The sequence below is a fragment of the Corythoichthys intestinalis genome, chromosome 4, assembly GCF_030265065.1.
Source record: "Corythoichthys intestinalis isolate RoL2023-P3 chromosome 4, ASM3026506v1, whole genome shotgun sequence".
Taxonomy (NCBI): Eukaryota; Metazoa; Chordata; class Actinopteri; order Syngnathiformes; family Syngnathidae; genus Corythoichthys; species Corythoichthys intestinalis.
In genome coordinates, this window is record NC_080398.1 from 56,673,448 (window position 1) to 56,688,734 (window position 15,287).

The 15,287-nt window shown below is 38.5% G+C and overlaps 1 protein-coding gene across 1 annotated transcript in view; it reads right to left on the reverse strand.

Annotated features, from left to right (window-relative positions):
• Nucleotides 1-9,701: 9,701 nt before the first annotated feature.
• Nucleotides 9,702-15,287, reverse strand: part of ncalda (neurocalcin delta a) — a 134,662-nt gene continuing 129,076 nt past the window's right edge. The window contains exon 5 of the mRNA XM_057833852.1: nucleotides 9,702-13,551. The gene's annotated coding sequence lies outside the window, so the exon portion shown is untranslated. The remainder of the gene's footprint in view (nucleotides 13,552-15,287) is intronic.

The window sequence follows — 15,287 nt, forward strand, 5'->3', positions numbered from 1 at the left end:
ATGACCCGAAGCACACAGCCAGGAAAACCAAGGAATGGCTGTTTAAGAAGCATATCAAGGTTCTAACATGGCCTAGCCAGTCTACAGACCTAAACCCAATAGAAAACCTTTGGAGGGAGCTCAAACTCTGTTTCTCAGTAACAGCTCAGAAACCTGACTGATTTAGAGAAGATCTGTGTGGAGGAGTGGGCCAAGATTCCTCCTGCAGTATGTGTAAACCTTGTGGAAAACTACAGGAAAGGTTTGACCTCTGTAATTGCAAACAAAGGCTACTGTACCAAATATTAACATTCGTTTTGTCAGATGTTCAAATACTTATTTGCAGCTGTGTCACAAAAATAAATCGTTAAAAAATCATACATTGGGATATCTGGATTTTTCTTTTTAGATTATCTCTCACAGTGGACAAGCATGTACGACTAAGGCTACTGTACCAAATATTAACATTCGTCTTCTCAGATGTTCAAATACTTATTTTCTTCACTGTATGTATATTACATTTTCGCATTGGGAGAAAATAATTTTACCTTTTACTTGTAAATTTTACAGCAAGTACTTTTGTACTTTGACTTGAGTGATTTTTTCTCTTTCACTTAGGTAAATTTTTGCACCTGTGTCATTGTTTCATACACCACCGATGATTATTTGCAGTCAATGAGTTCATGTATGAATAGCAACATGTGGGTATATTTGTACCTTCTGCCATCTAGTGGAGGCACAGTTAATCGTCCCTCTCGTAACCACACATACTGAGACAATGTGCCGTTTGTAAATTGGCTCATGATGAATACAGTATAACAGCAACATTTTGTCACATTTAGCCTCAAAGTTCAGTGTGTGGATATTTGAGACTCACAATCCCCCCACATTAACAATATTAGTCAAATTAGTGACATTTTAAATGTTACACTTAAATTTCATATCAAAATTTTAAATCTAAGGGTTTAAATACGTATCTAAATGTTAAATATGAAACCAAATTTTGTTTCTAAATATAAATGGAAAATATACATCTTAGTAGGGCGGCATGGTGGATGAGTGAAAGCCATAGCGGATATTAATTATGAAGGATCTGATTAGCTATATTATGTTTTCCACTTCAACAAATTATGATCTAGGTTGCAGATGAACCTTTCACCATTAGCTAACTACACATTGATCCTGCTATTTGGGTCATTCAGCTGGATGGCAGAATGTACAAAAAAACCTATGTATCCACCTGTTCTATTATAGAATTGATTGGCTTTCATATCAGTCAAACTGAATACTGCTTTCGGTTAAAGACCGTTTAGTCATTCTGCCCCCCGACTCTGGAACTCTCTACCCTCTGATTTTCGTAATACAACCTCTTTTTCACATTTTAAATCCAGACTCAAAACGTATCTGTTTAAATGGTCATATCCATCTTGATCCTCTGTTGTTTTGTGTTACGATTTCTTTCCTGCTATTTTGATCGACTCTGACTTTGCTTTTAATTTGTTTTTGATTACTTTATTATTTTTCTCTTGTATATTTGGTTGTAAAGTATCCTTGAGTGTCGTGAAAGGGGCTTTGAAAAAAAAAAAAATAGTATTAAATGGTCTTACACTTGTATAGCGCTTTGACCCTCATTTACCTACTGATGACGCAGCATCAGGAACAACGTGGGGTTCAGTATCTTGCTCAAGGAAACATTGCCACCAGGCTGGGGGAATCAAACCAATTACCTCTAGGTTTGGGAATGAATACTCCAGCAATGAGCTATGCCGCCCCACACAGTCATGGTTTGGATTGTCTTTCGGCATTAGAGCTGTTTTGTTTTGTTTTCTTAATCCCCTTGATGAGTGTGGGTGGGCAGATCCTTCTTTGCACACCGGATGACAACGGCAGTCAGTTGAGTGCTAAATGCAGATATGGAAGGATGGAAGAAACAACCATTGCTAGTCACTATTTGCCATCAATATAATTGTTCATCCTTGTATTTATCAACATCTGTGATTTACCATGTTATTTGTAAATGCTCTTATGTGTTTTCTTGAATTGTGTACATTGCAGATTCTGTATTTTTCTGTTATTGTTATTCATTCCACAGTGGCAGGCCATATAAAGTAATTTCGCACGGTGCCTCTGATTGATTACTTTTTTTCCTTCTCAGGGCATTGAATACATCGCAACTAGACATTTCTGATAGTCTTGGAACTTGGAAGACATTTCACCCAAGGGCATAGGTTAGCGTAGGGACGGTAGGGACATAACACTAGCAACTTTTCAGGATGCTCAAATTGTCCCCACCACCTTTAAAACAACCTTATTTCCATTATAAAAGGAGTTCAGTTTTATAGGTGATTTAGATTATCTTCCCATGTTGTAAGGATAAAATTGACCCTACCAATATTAAGTGAATAATTTACATTATGTTCAGACTTACATTTACCATTTTAAATTGCTGAGTGTGCCGGTCCATTTTTTATCCCTCGTAACGCATGTTTGATTGGATGATGACTTGACCCCCCCCCCCCCCCCCCCCACACACACACACACACACTCACACAGCCCCGACAGAATTACATGTTGAGGACATGCTGCCTCCTCCGCCCCCTTCAAAGAGGTTTTTTTTTTTTCTGCCAGCAGCAGCCACTTTATTTAATGTAAAAAGACGTCAATGGTGTGGCGGTAGCGGTAGGAACCACATCACTAATTTTGCTACTGAAAGTCCGACCTGCATGCGAGTAAACATAACATTAAAGTGCATGTGACACGAAAAAGCATGTTTATTTCATAATACATGCGGTATTTTATGCTCCTGAATGATATGGACCGCTTGGATGTAGGGATGGGAATCGAAATCCGATTCCAATTCAGAACCGGTTCCGAGTGTTTCGAGGCCTCGACATCACAATGAAAAAGCCTTAATGATCCCTTTAACGATCCCTAAAGACGCATATTGCGTCGTGACGTGTCTTGTTGTCCAGACGCATCAAACTAGCATGGCGCCAAGAACCACTCGCTCCAAAGTTTGACTACATTTCACCAGGAAAAGGGTGAAAATGAAAGGTTACGATAGTTTAGCACGAGCGTTGCCGCCGTAAAAATAACAATGACGTAGGTTCGAACGCTCGAAAGTGTGTCTTCACTACACGAGGAAAAATTACAACAAAGCGACTTGCAGTCATTGCGAGATGGAAATAACTGCATCGGGAGGGAATAGACTGCACTGTCCTCACCGAGACGCTAAGGCTTAGTCCTGGCTATACAGCTAGCTAAACTCCCAAATGACGATGCAGAAGACGTTGGCATAATTTGCGGACTTTATTCAATCACTTGAAACTAAAAATAGAAATGAAACAAATCAAATTCGTCCCCAATAGCAAACAGGTTCGCATCAAAATAAATCAGCGATGATTATCTGCTAACACAGTCATAACAAACAGTTAGCATGCGTTCGGTAGCATTAGCACATCGTTTAAACCACTACACAACTGGATTTAAGTGTCCGATCGCGAGTGGAAACACACAATAACAACACAGAAGATGATACATACAGGCGTTGGCTCTGTGGATATTTTACAAACATTAACAAAGAACGTAGGCTCGTGGCAGTGTTTCCCTTTCTCACTAACTCGCTCACTGGCTTGGATGCGGCATTTCTTCTTCTTCGCGCTCTTCTTCGCGTGAGGAAGCGCAAGGGCGCCACCACTTGAGCGTGAAATCGCCATAAAAACTAAAAGGCATGCATTTCAATATACTGGTAAATAAAAACAGGGGTCCCCAAACTACGGCCCGCAGCTCCATATTTGGTCCGGCCCCCTGAACAATTCCAGAGAGCATTTTGAATTTTTAAAAATTTTTTTCTCCCTCAGTAGTGTTATTTATTTCCTGGCCTTTTTCAGTGAATAACTCAGAGAGGGTTATTTGGTTATTATCTATTTAATTAATAGTGCTATTATTATTTATTATTATTATATTATATTATTATTTTTATTTTATTTACTTTTGTTCCGTGAAGAATCCACAGAGGGTTATTTGATTGTGGCTTTCTGAAAAACAATAATTTTTTTACATTTCACACTCCTGCAATCGTCACACTTTTTCTGTTACAAACTGACCCCGGCCTCTCATCAGAGAAGGGAAAAGTTATTTGGCCCTCACAGGAAAAAGTTTGGGGACATTGCCAAAGGCAGAACACCGACCTATATGCCAAAATATACCAATATTTTTTATTTCTATTAGAAAAATGTTTCCCTAAAATGTTACACATTCTTGTGCATTTGCCACTGTTTACCACAGTTAACATTGAGGCTTTGGGCCTCTTTTGACCTCGTTGTGAGTTTGTAAGGTTGTGACTTCTGATTAAACAAACTTGATGCCAATCAAAATGTTTGTTCTTCTTTTTTCCGAAATTAGAATCGATAAGAGAATCGATAAAGAATCGAATCGTTAAGCAATATCGATAATGGAATCGGAATCGTAAAAATCGTATCAATTCCCATCCCTACTTGGATGTGTGTGGAAGCGATGGCTATATTTATTTAGTTTTTTGAATCCCACGCCATGAAAATGAGTGACTTCCGGCTTCGGTCTTGCATTGAGGAGGAGGGCGCTGTGACGTGTACGGTTGAAGGCGTCCTCTTCATTTTCCAGCCGTACTGTTGTGTATGAGGACTAAGGATTCAGCTGATTTTGCGGATTAATACGTTTATTTTTCGCATCACGCCAGCCAAACGCTGCAGACAAATCTTGCTTTATGAGGGAGAGGCGTGTGCGCCTTTTTGGAATTTGAAAAGGTTCCCATTCACCGTGGATATTGGCCAAAACAAGCCCGACTACTGTGGGAACATTGGACTTACGAGGAAGTGAGTAAACATCTTATTTTGTATTATGTCAAATACGAATACAGCGATTACAAAGTAAACACTACAAACTTTCTTTAAATAAAGGACTACTTATGTTTGATCATTTATAGGCATGTAAAAAGCTCTCCTCATGCACATTAACTGCACGTTAGCTGCTCAACAACTGCAGCCGCCCTCCTCCGGGGAACGAGCTGTAAATTGCTCTCCGCCGGGCGGTTTGCCGGTCCACATAGACAATCGACAACCCAGTCGTCATGTCAAATAATCCGGGCTAGTTATGTGTGATTTTCCATTTCGAAGACTTTGAAATATCACTCGGTTCGGGTTAGCATGTCGGCTAGCTGTCACGCCTCTTGGTTTGTTTACGTTCTCCGAAGCCGGGGAAGGGAAATGACACATGTCCGATTTAGGTGTCATAAAATATCGTTCGGGAGGTGCGACAGTAAAGGTGAAGTCGACAGTTTTGACCATTATGTAGTAATTTTGCCATGTCGTCCTGAATAAGTGCATTTTTATGATTTCATATTCCATTTAGCACAAGACTGTTATTTGTCATAACCATGCCATTTATTTAGCAATTGGGGAAAATAATTGGATAAAAAGAATATCCTGTAAAAATATTGAAGTAAAGACACAGAAACAATGACATTTTGCAGCTCTCTTCGTCGCGTTTGCCTCGTTGTGAATACTTCCCCCTCGAAGGGCTGACTGGTCCTTCTCGAGCCATTTATTTAGCTATTGTGGAAAAATACTTGGATAAAAAGAACATCCTGTAAAAATATTGGAGTAGAGAGACTGAAACAATGACATTTTGCGGTTCTCTTCGTTGCGTTTTCCTCGTTCTGAATAATTCCCCCTCAATGGGCTGAATAGTAAAACCGATGAGCCCAGTCTCCTGCTTACATCATCCACCTGTTGGGGACGTTCGAGCCCTATAACGGTACGCGTGGCTAACCGGCAGATTAAAAGACTAATTTCTCGTCATCTGCGCTTTGCTAAATTGTTGTATATAGTCGAATCGTCTCAAAATATGATTCAAATTCACATAATAATGCTATTTAAGACTTTTTTTCTCCTGTCGTATGCTCTTCAAACTGTGTGAACCTGATAACCTATAAAACTCAAATAGGATAATATGTGTTTTCTACTGTTAACGTTAATTGAACTGTGAGAAACATAGTAAATTCTGCTGGAATCTACAGAACCAGACAAACGTGAGAAAGAAGCTGCTTAAAGTTCCAGTCTGTGTTTCACAGGAAAGTGTTGATGGTAAAAAAAAACAGATGCCGCTGCTTTTCTTCTTCAAAGTGGCCTGATTTAGAAGGAAACAAGGCTAAGGCATGTTGTGACTTTACACATTTGAAACCAAATACCTATTACTGCATTTATGTATTAATTATTGTATTGCATTGATTTATTTTCTACATTATTTATTTGAAATATTTTGATTTCTGGCCAATGCAGATATTTTTTCAAATAATTATACATTAACCATAATCAAGGCTGGTTGTAAGCAGGCATGTACGAGGGGGCAGCCAGAAATGTGTAGGGGGCATCATATGTACACATAGTACTCCAGCAACCCCCCCCCCCCCCCCCCCCCCAACCCTCATAGTAACAGCGTTTTCTTTATTGAATGAGAAACAGAAGCAGGTATCTCGTACAACAGAATCCACTACCCATAGTCGTGTGCGGTACCAGGCAGGATTGAAGGATCATAATGTTGAACCAAATGCAGGCTTTGGGGAGCTACCCGGTGTTGGCTGAGATGGCGCATTGCCATTTAATTCACTGGGGAGCTTACTGGGGAGCAGTGCTTACTGATGCTACAGTGGTTACGTTAGCTGCTGTTTCTGATGTACTAGCAGAGGCATCATTGCCACTACTGTTAGTACAGGCAGGACTACACTTTTTAAAAGCTCTGAAAAACAGATGCATTGCAAGGCATTACATTTGTACAAGTCTTCCCGCTCCGTGGCCGCGGTGATACCTGACACCACATTGTCTGGCGACGATGAAAATACAGTGTCTGCTTTAACTAAAACCACCATTTATAGGTTTTCATATTTTAATGAGGATAGCATGCACACAATGACAAAAGGGGGGAAAATAAGTAAGTGAACCCTCTGCCTAGGAGACTTAAAGAGTAATTGACTACAAGTTTTAACATACATTTTAAGTCAGGTGTATGCCCAGTCACTGATGAGTGGTGTAAAGCTGCCCACTGCAAAACACACACATACCCTTTCATTGTTTGATGTGCATCATGGCTCAGTGAAAAGAGCTGTCTGAAGACCTGCGATCAAGGATTCTTGATTTGTATAAAGCTGGGAAAGGATACAAAATCAATCTCTAAAAGTCTGGATGTTCATCAATCGACAGTCAGAGAAGTTGTCTACAAATGGAGAGAGTTTGGCACTGTTGCTTCGCTCCCAAGGAGTGGCCGTCCACCAAAGATGACGCCAAGAGTTCAGCGTATAATACTCAGAGAGGTAAAAAATAACCCTAGAGTGTCTGCTAAAGACTTACAGAAATCACTGGGACAGTCCAATATCTCTGTGCACACACCAACTATGTGTAAAACTATGGCCAAGAATGATGTTCATGGGAGGACTCCACGGAGGATGCCACTGCTGTCTAAAAAACAAACAAACAAACATTGCTCTTTTAATGTTTACAAAAAGGATCAAGTTTTGGCAAAATATTTTATGGACTGATGATGGTTTCATTGTTTGTGAGTAACACAGGTCGCGTGGAAGAAAAATGGAACAGCTCTCTAACATCATCCCCACCGAGAAGCAGGGTGGAGGGAGCCTCATAATTTGGGCCTGTTTTGCTACCACAGGGCCTGGACAACTTGCAATCGTTAATTGAAGAATGAATTCAAAAGTTTATCAGGATGTTTTGCAGGACAACCTGAAGCCGTCTGTCAGACAGTTGAAGCGAAAAAGAGGATGGATGCTGCAACAAGACAATGATCTAAAACACAGAAGTAAATCAACTTCAGAATGGTTTCAGCAGAACAAAATACCAGTTCTGGAGTGGCCGAGTCAAAGTCCTGACTCCATTGAGATGCTGTGGAATGACCTATAGACAGCGATTCATGCCATTTTGTAGGGAAGAATAGTCCTGATCGATGTGCCAGACCGATCTGCAGCTACAGGAAGCGTCTGGTTGAAGTTATTGCTGCCGGGGGGGGGGGCTCAAAACATTAAATGTTATGGTTAACTTACTTATTTTCCCCCTTCTGTCATTGTTTGCAGACTATCCTCATTAAAATATGAACACCTATAAATGTTTGGGTGGTTTTAGTTAAAGCAGACAGTTTTTTCATCTGTGTGATTTTGACAAAGATTTAGAGAAAGTAGAAAGAAGTAGATCACATTTGATTGTTATTTCATGCAGAAATGTGAAAAATTCCAAAAGATTCATATACTTTTTCATACCACTGTAATTTTTTTATTTTTTAAATTGAGGGGACAAGACATTTATGTGAGGAAACACTGTGCCCTCCTGCCCCTGCGTAGAGCCGGCGCTGATCAGAATCTAGTTAAAAAGTTCCCGATTGAGATTTTTTCCATAATTGCTCAACCCACCGATGCACTTTGAGATGAAAATAAAGAAGAGAAAGATAAAAGAGACATCCAAATAAAGCAATGTATTAGTCTTGTTGCGAAGGACAATGTAGGCTAATATGTATAGGTTAAGTTAAATCCACAAGACATTTATTCTGGAAGTTTTCAAAATCTTTCTTTAGCAGTTTTTGAAAACAAAGGTTTGAATCGAACGGTGTATCACTTGAACCAATACACATGAAAGTTAGTGTAAGTCAGTAGAGATTAATTTTGCATTGATCATTCAGCCCAGGGGTCCCCAAACTACGGCCCGCCTCCACATTTGGTCCGGCCCGCTGAACAATACCAGAGAGCATTTTGATTATTATTATTTTTTTCTCAATAGTATTATTTATTTCCTGGCCTTTTTCTGTGAAGAACTCAGAGAGGGTTATTTGGTTATTATCTGTTTAATTTATAGTGTTATTATTATTTATTATAATTATATTATATCATATTATTATTTTTATTTTATTTACTTTTATTCCGTGAAGAATCCAGAAAGGGTTATTTTATTGTGGCTTTCTGAAAAACAATACATTTTTACATTTAGGCACTCCTGCAATCGTCACACTTTTTCTGTTACAAACTGACCCTGGCTCATTATTAGAGAAGGGAGAAGTTATGTGGCCCTCACAGGAAAAAGTTTGGGGACCCCTGATTTAGCCTATCAATTAATTAGGTTCGTTTTGTGAGAAATATAGCCCTGACCCCCTTTGATCCAATCTGTTTGGTCTTATTAATGTCCTGTCCCCAGCAAAAAGTGTACATGCAGGTTATGCTGTTATATCGACCATACCAATGTTGAGACCGGCGCCCTTGGAAACTTTCATCGGAGCAGGCTTCATCAGTTCATCCAACAATGGGTAGAAGGGACAACACTAGCCTTCTAATGAGTTGAAACAAGCAGAAAAGTCAGGTTATGGTTAATTCAAGGTTTTGAGAATGGAATGACGTCGATTAATGACAATCTCCACAGGCCTAGTTGTTTTTTCACCCCATTTTGTTTAGTACTTCAAAATTTCCCAAAAATTTGGCATGTACTGTATGTCTCATTACAGAAGTTGCCAAAATTTTGCGTTTAAACAACAGCAGATTTCACATTGATCACTTAAAATTGTAAGTACATTTAGATTCAGCATTCACATTCCTTTTTCTTTCTTTTAACCTGCCAGAAGAAAGATACTAAGACAAAAACATACTGTAGAAACACACAACACAAGACACCACCGGTACATTAAATTGTAAATTTATTCCTTTACTATTAAGGCTTTCCCTGCATTTCTCAAATTGTAGCCATTTAACACAGGATACCATACAAAACCTACAAAAATGCAACATCTACAAACATTCATTTGAACAAATCACAAATGTACAGTATACATTTATACAACACTGCTTTTGTTGCTTATTTGGCACTTTACCACAAGATGCGTTTTTTTGTGTTTTACAGAAATGTTACACTTGACGAGGTCCTTGAAAGGTAAATTCCCACAACACAATAAAAGCAACCCATTTGGGATATCATTGCAGTAGTTTTGGAGTAATTGTGTGTTCATGTTTTAGCTGCATGACATGACATAAAAACAGCAGTTCTTCAATATAAGAGCCAAAGCCAAGCCTTAATAAAACAGCTACTTAATGATGAAAGAGCAAGGCGCCGCTCAGGGTCTCATTTGTCCAAAATTTTCAAAGAGAAATTCAACAGTGGTTTCAATAATACTGACTACTGGTAATAGCGACCCTGACAAAACAATACTTGGGAAGAGAAGCAAGCACAGAGCTGCCTGTGTGACTGCAAGTTTGTGCCACATTTTCATGGATATAATGGGCAGAGGCGGGTAGTAATTCGTTACATTTACTCTGTTACATTTACTTGAACTTTTTGAGAAAATTGTACTTCTTAGAGTAGTTTTACCACACAATATTTTTTACTTTTACTTGAGTAGACTTGTGAAGAACAAAAAGTACTCTTACTCCCCTACTTTGGGCTACATTAGAGTCATTACATTTGTATATTTGTATATTGACTTTTTGCCAGAGATGCTGAGAGTGGCTGTCTTAGTTTCACCAATGAGACGTCATATTAATAAACACATTACTCCATTATACCAATCTGACGTAACAATATTTTTTCTCCACTAGAGGGCACTCATGCTCGATGTACGGGTGATGTTTCAAAGTGTTTTTCTGGTCTGAAATGATGATTTTTGTGTCATCCTTTTGGCGTAATATGGGCATGTAATAGATCAGAGGACAGTATAATAACAACAGGTCAAATAGATCAAGTGTTGAGAAAAAAAATGTCCCATTATTTCAAAAAAATGTCTCAATGTTACACTCATTACTTGAGTATTCTTTTCAACAAATACTTTCTTTTCCTTGTACTTGAGTACATTTTTGGGTGACTACTTTTACTTTTAATTTGAGTAATATTATTTAGAAGTGACACTACTCTCACTTGAGTAAAATATTTTAACTAGGGCTGTCAAAATTATCACGTTAACGGGCGGTAATTAATTTTTAAAAAATTATTCATGTTAAAATATTTGATGCAATTAACGCAGATGCCCCGCTCAGACAGTTTTAAATGACAGTACAGTGAAACGCTCACTTGTTGTGTTTTATGGAGTTTTGCCGCCCTCTGCTGGCGCTTGGGTGCGACTGATTTTATAGGCTTCAGCACCCATGAGCATTGTGTAAGTAATTATTGACATCAACAATGGGGGGCTACTAGTTTACTTTTTGATTGAAAATTTTACAAATTTTATTCAAATGAAAACATTAAGAGGGGTTTTAATATAACATTTCTATAACTTGTACTAACATTTTTCTTTTCAGAACTACAAGTCTTTCTATCCATGGATCGCTTTAACAGAATGTTAATAATGTTAATGCCATCTTGTTGATTTATTGTTATAATAAAGAAATACAGTCCTTATGTACCGTATGTTGAATGTATATATCCATCTTGTGTCTTATCTTTCCATTCCAACAATAATTTACAGAAAAATATGGCATATTTTATAGATGGTTTGAATTGCGATTAATTGCGATTAATTACGATCAATTAATTTTTAAGCTGTAATTAACTCAATTAAAAATTTTAATCGTTTGACAGCCCTAATTTTAACATTACTCGAAAGCCCAGATTTCAGCCTCTCTTCTTGTTTTAATTTGGCACTGACAGACCACGAAAAAACGGAGATATGATGCTTTTAATTTCATGGTAGGAACTATGTTTTCTCGATTAGAGGGCACTCATAATCTTTGGATGGGTGATATTTCATTTCTGTTGATTTTTCTAGTGAGAATTCGATGATTTTTGTGTATTTTTTTAGGGATGTCCCCAATCCAATCAAGTGATCTGAAATCGGGCTGACTGGTCCATTTTTCAGAGGATCGGAAATGGGTGAAAAGGATCGGGATTTTAATAAAAAAAAAAATCTAAGGACTAAAAAGTAACAATTGTAGTGTAAGCAGTACAGTAGTTTCGAACTTTTGTTCAAATTAAAAAAAAAGAAAAAAAAATGTTTTTCTCGGTATTGGATCGGGGACTCAAAATCAGGTGACTCGGGTGTAATCACGTGCGATAGGGACAGCCCCAATTTTTTTGTGGTCATAGTAAAAGTAGTAGCATATTCATTTAAAAGGTTATAGAGCAGTATAATAATATTTAATTTTGATGATGTGCTTGAGAAAATATACTACTGCTTTAAAAAAATCTGACATTGTAAGCAGTTACTCTCAATGTTACTCATGACTTTAGTATGCTTTTCACTGAATAGTTTTTTTTTTTTTTTACTTATACTTGAGTACATCTTTTGGATGACTACTGTACTTTTACTTCCGTAAAATTATTTTGAAGTAACACTGCTCTTACTTGTGTACATTTTTTGGCTACTCTACCCACCTCTGGACATACCAAGCACAAAAACGTTTTCAGAGCCCACAAGTATGTGTTCTATGTGCATAAGAATGTGTTTTGTGCACGAATACATGTTTTTTCCCCCAGAACTCATTTATATTTTGTGTAAAATGTTATTTTCAGTCCTCGCTTCTCCTCACTCAATTGCTTACAATTACGCCTTTCCTATGCATGCAACAGACTGCTCTAATACAAAAAAATATGATTAAGAAAATAACATCCTACATAAAATATACTTGTGACGTCTTACAAAAAATCTAATTTTTGTGCAAACCATATTTCTTGTGATTTGTATTTCCCATTACGTCAATGTAATTGTGGCCCAACTGTAACATCATACTCGTCTACACAGAAAAGTCGTAAACACACACAAGTATAAGCTCCATGCATATGTTTTTGGAGTAGAATTGATCCCATCTGACATGCAGCATTTAAAAACGTCAAGTGTCTTTCTTCCTCGCAGATGAAGAAATTACTTTCTATGCTGGAAATCCCGCAAAAGAACGAATACAAAGATGATAGTAAAATCGTTACGGGCTCAAAAATTTGAAAAGGCAGAAATTGGCTGCCACTCCTCTTAAAAAGGTACATAATAACATTCAAACCATCATTACGTTTGTGAGACTTTGCAAGTGCTGTAAATGCAAACAGGAGCATATCATTATATTTTGCAAGGAAACACAAACTTTGGCATTCACAACATACATCAATATACATTCTCACACAAATGTAGCAAAGAGGAAGCCAAACATAATACTTGTTCTCAAGTCTCCGCTGCAGATTAAATTCTCTTGCTTACAATAAGTCATTTTTGTCAGAATGCCAACCCAGTTCTTATTACTGTACATCCTCATTTATGATGTACAATAGTGCCTGTGTGCGGTCCACAAAGATCAAACCAAGACACTGATGCACAAATATCAGTGTGCATATAACCAAAATGAAATCTTCTCTCTGGACCTGCTCAGGGCAATCACTGGGCTTTCAAAAGCGATAGAAGTTGCGGCAGTTGGAGCAAACCTGGATTTAGAAAAACTGCTAGTGGGTCGGGAATTGTGCACATCTTTGACGTCTTCAGTGAAAACCTAAGGCCCGTTGTCTTCTTCATCATGTGCTTGACATTCTTCATCATCAGTCTTCTCCATAGTAGAGGTTGAAGGGCTCACTCAAGGAAATTCTAAAGGAGATAAAAGAACCTGCTTAGCAATTGACAGTCAAAGACAAATGTCCTGCATTTTAGGGCTGCAACTAATCGATTAAGCAGACGATTTAATTAAATGATTGATTGGATACATGTCACTTTTTTCAATTACTTTCACAATTTAACATTAAAGCAACATTTGGTAGCTTTTCAGTTTTGGTTGGTTTTGGCGACGCCGGTGGACAAACGTGGTAGTGTTTTGCCTTAAAGTGCATACGACAGGATAAAAAAAGTCTTAAATAGAATTATTATGTGAATTAGAAACATATTTTGAGACGATTTAACTATATACAACAATTTGGAAAATTGGATATTCATTTTATCGAAGTATTTTTCCCCAATTGCTAAATACATTTTATGGTCATGATAAATAACAGTCTTGTACTAAATGGAATATGAAATTAAAAAATGCATTTATTCAGTATGACATGGCAAAATTATATGGCAAAATCCATTATGGTCAAAACTGTCAACTTCACCTTTACTGACACACCTCCCGAACGATATTTTCTGCCACCATAGTTAGTCAGATTTTGTCATTTCCCTGCCCCGGCTTCGGAGAATGTAGACAAACCAAGAGGCGTGACAACTAGCTGACATGCTAACCCCAACCGAGTGATGTTTCAAAGTCTATTCTCGGCTTTCGAAGCGAAAAATCACTCAGAAATACCCGGGATCATGTCACACAGCAGTGGGGTTGTTGATTGTCTTCGCCGATCGGCAACCCGCCCGGCGGCGAACAAGTTACAGCTTGTTCTCCTGCTATGGACAGGAGAGCTCGACGGGGAAGCAGCTGGAGAGTACCGCCGGACAAACCGGCCGACATTGGCGTAAAATAATGCTTTACTACACGGCAAAGACGTAAACAGAGGGCGGCGTGCAGTTGTTGTGCAGCTAACATGGCAGGATGTGTCTGAGGAGAACTTTTCTACATGTCTGTCCATGAACAAATGTAAGTAAGTAAGTCCTTTATTTAAAGAAAGTTTGTAATGTTTACTCTGTAATCACTGTATTCGTGGCCATTCTTAACACAAAGTTGCAATATCTGATGGGGTTGAAAATTTGACAGAGCACCGGACACACTAAGAGGGCCATAAGCCGAGTACAGCGCTCTTCCGGCGGGGATGTGTGCGACAAGTCACCGGTCGTCGGCCAAGTGCCGTTTTCAGTGGACAATCAGCCACAAAATGCAAGCCACCTCCGTATTAAAATGTGTGCCACAATCCCAGTATTTGACATAATACAAAATACGATGTTTACTCACTTCCTCGTAAGTCCACTGGTCCCACAGTAGTACGGCTTGTTTAGCCAATATCCGCGGTGAACAGGAATCTTTTGAAACCCAAAAAGGCTCACACACCTCTCCCTGGTGCAGCAACAATTTAATGCAGCCGTTTGGCTGGCGTGATGCGAAAAATAAACAAATTAATCCGCATAATTAGCTGAATATGCAGTCCATCTGCATGCTATAAAGCAATGGTGCATTGTGAGCTGCTGTCCCGGGTGACGTCACATTCGCATTCGTCCAAAACCGAAGACTGAAGCCGGAAATCACTCATTTTCATGGCGCGGGATTCGACTACATTTTTTCACCAATGTGGTGTTTTTCAAGTGCAATCAGTTGATTGCAGTCAGGTGCTGCTTGTTGTAGCAGAAACCTTATTGGTTCTACTATCTGTGCTGGATCGGTTGGAACAAAAACCACGACCAAC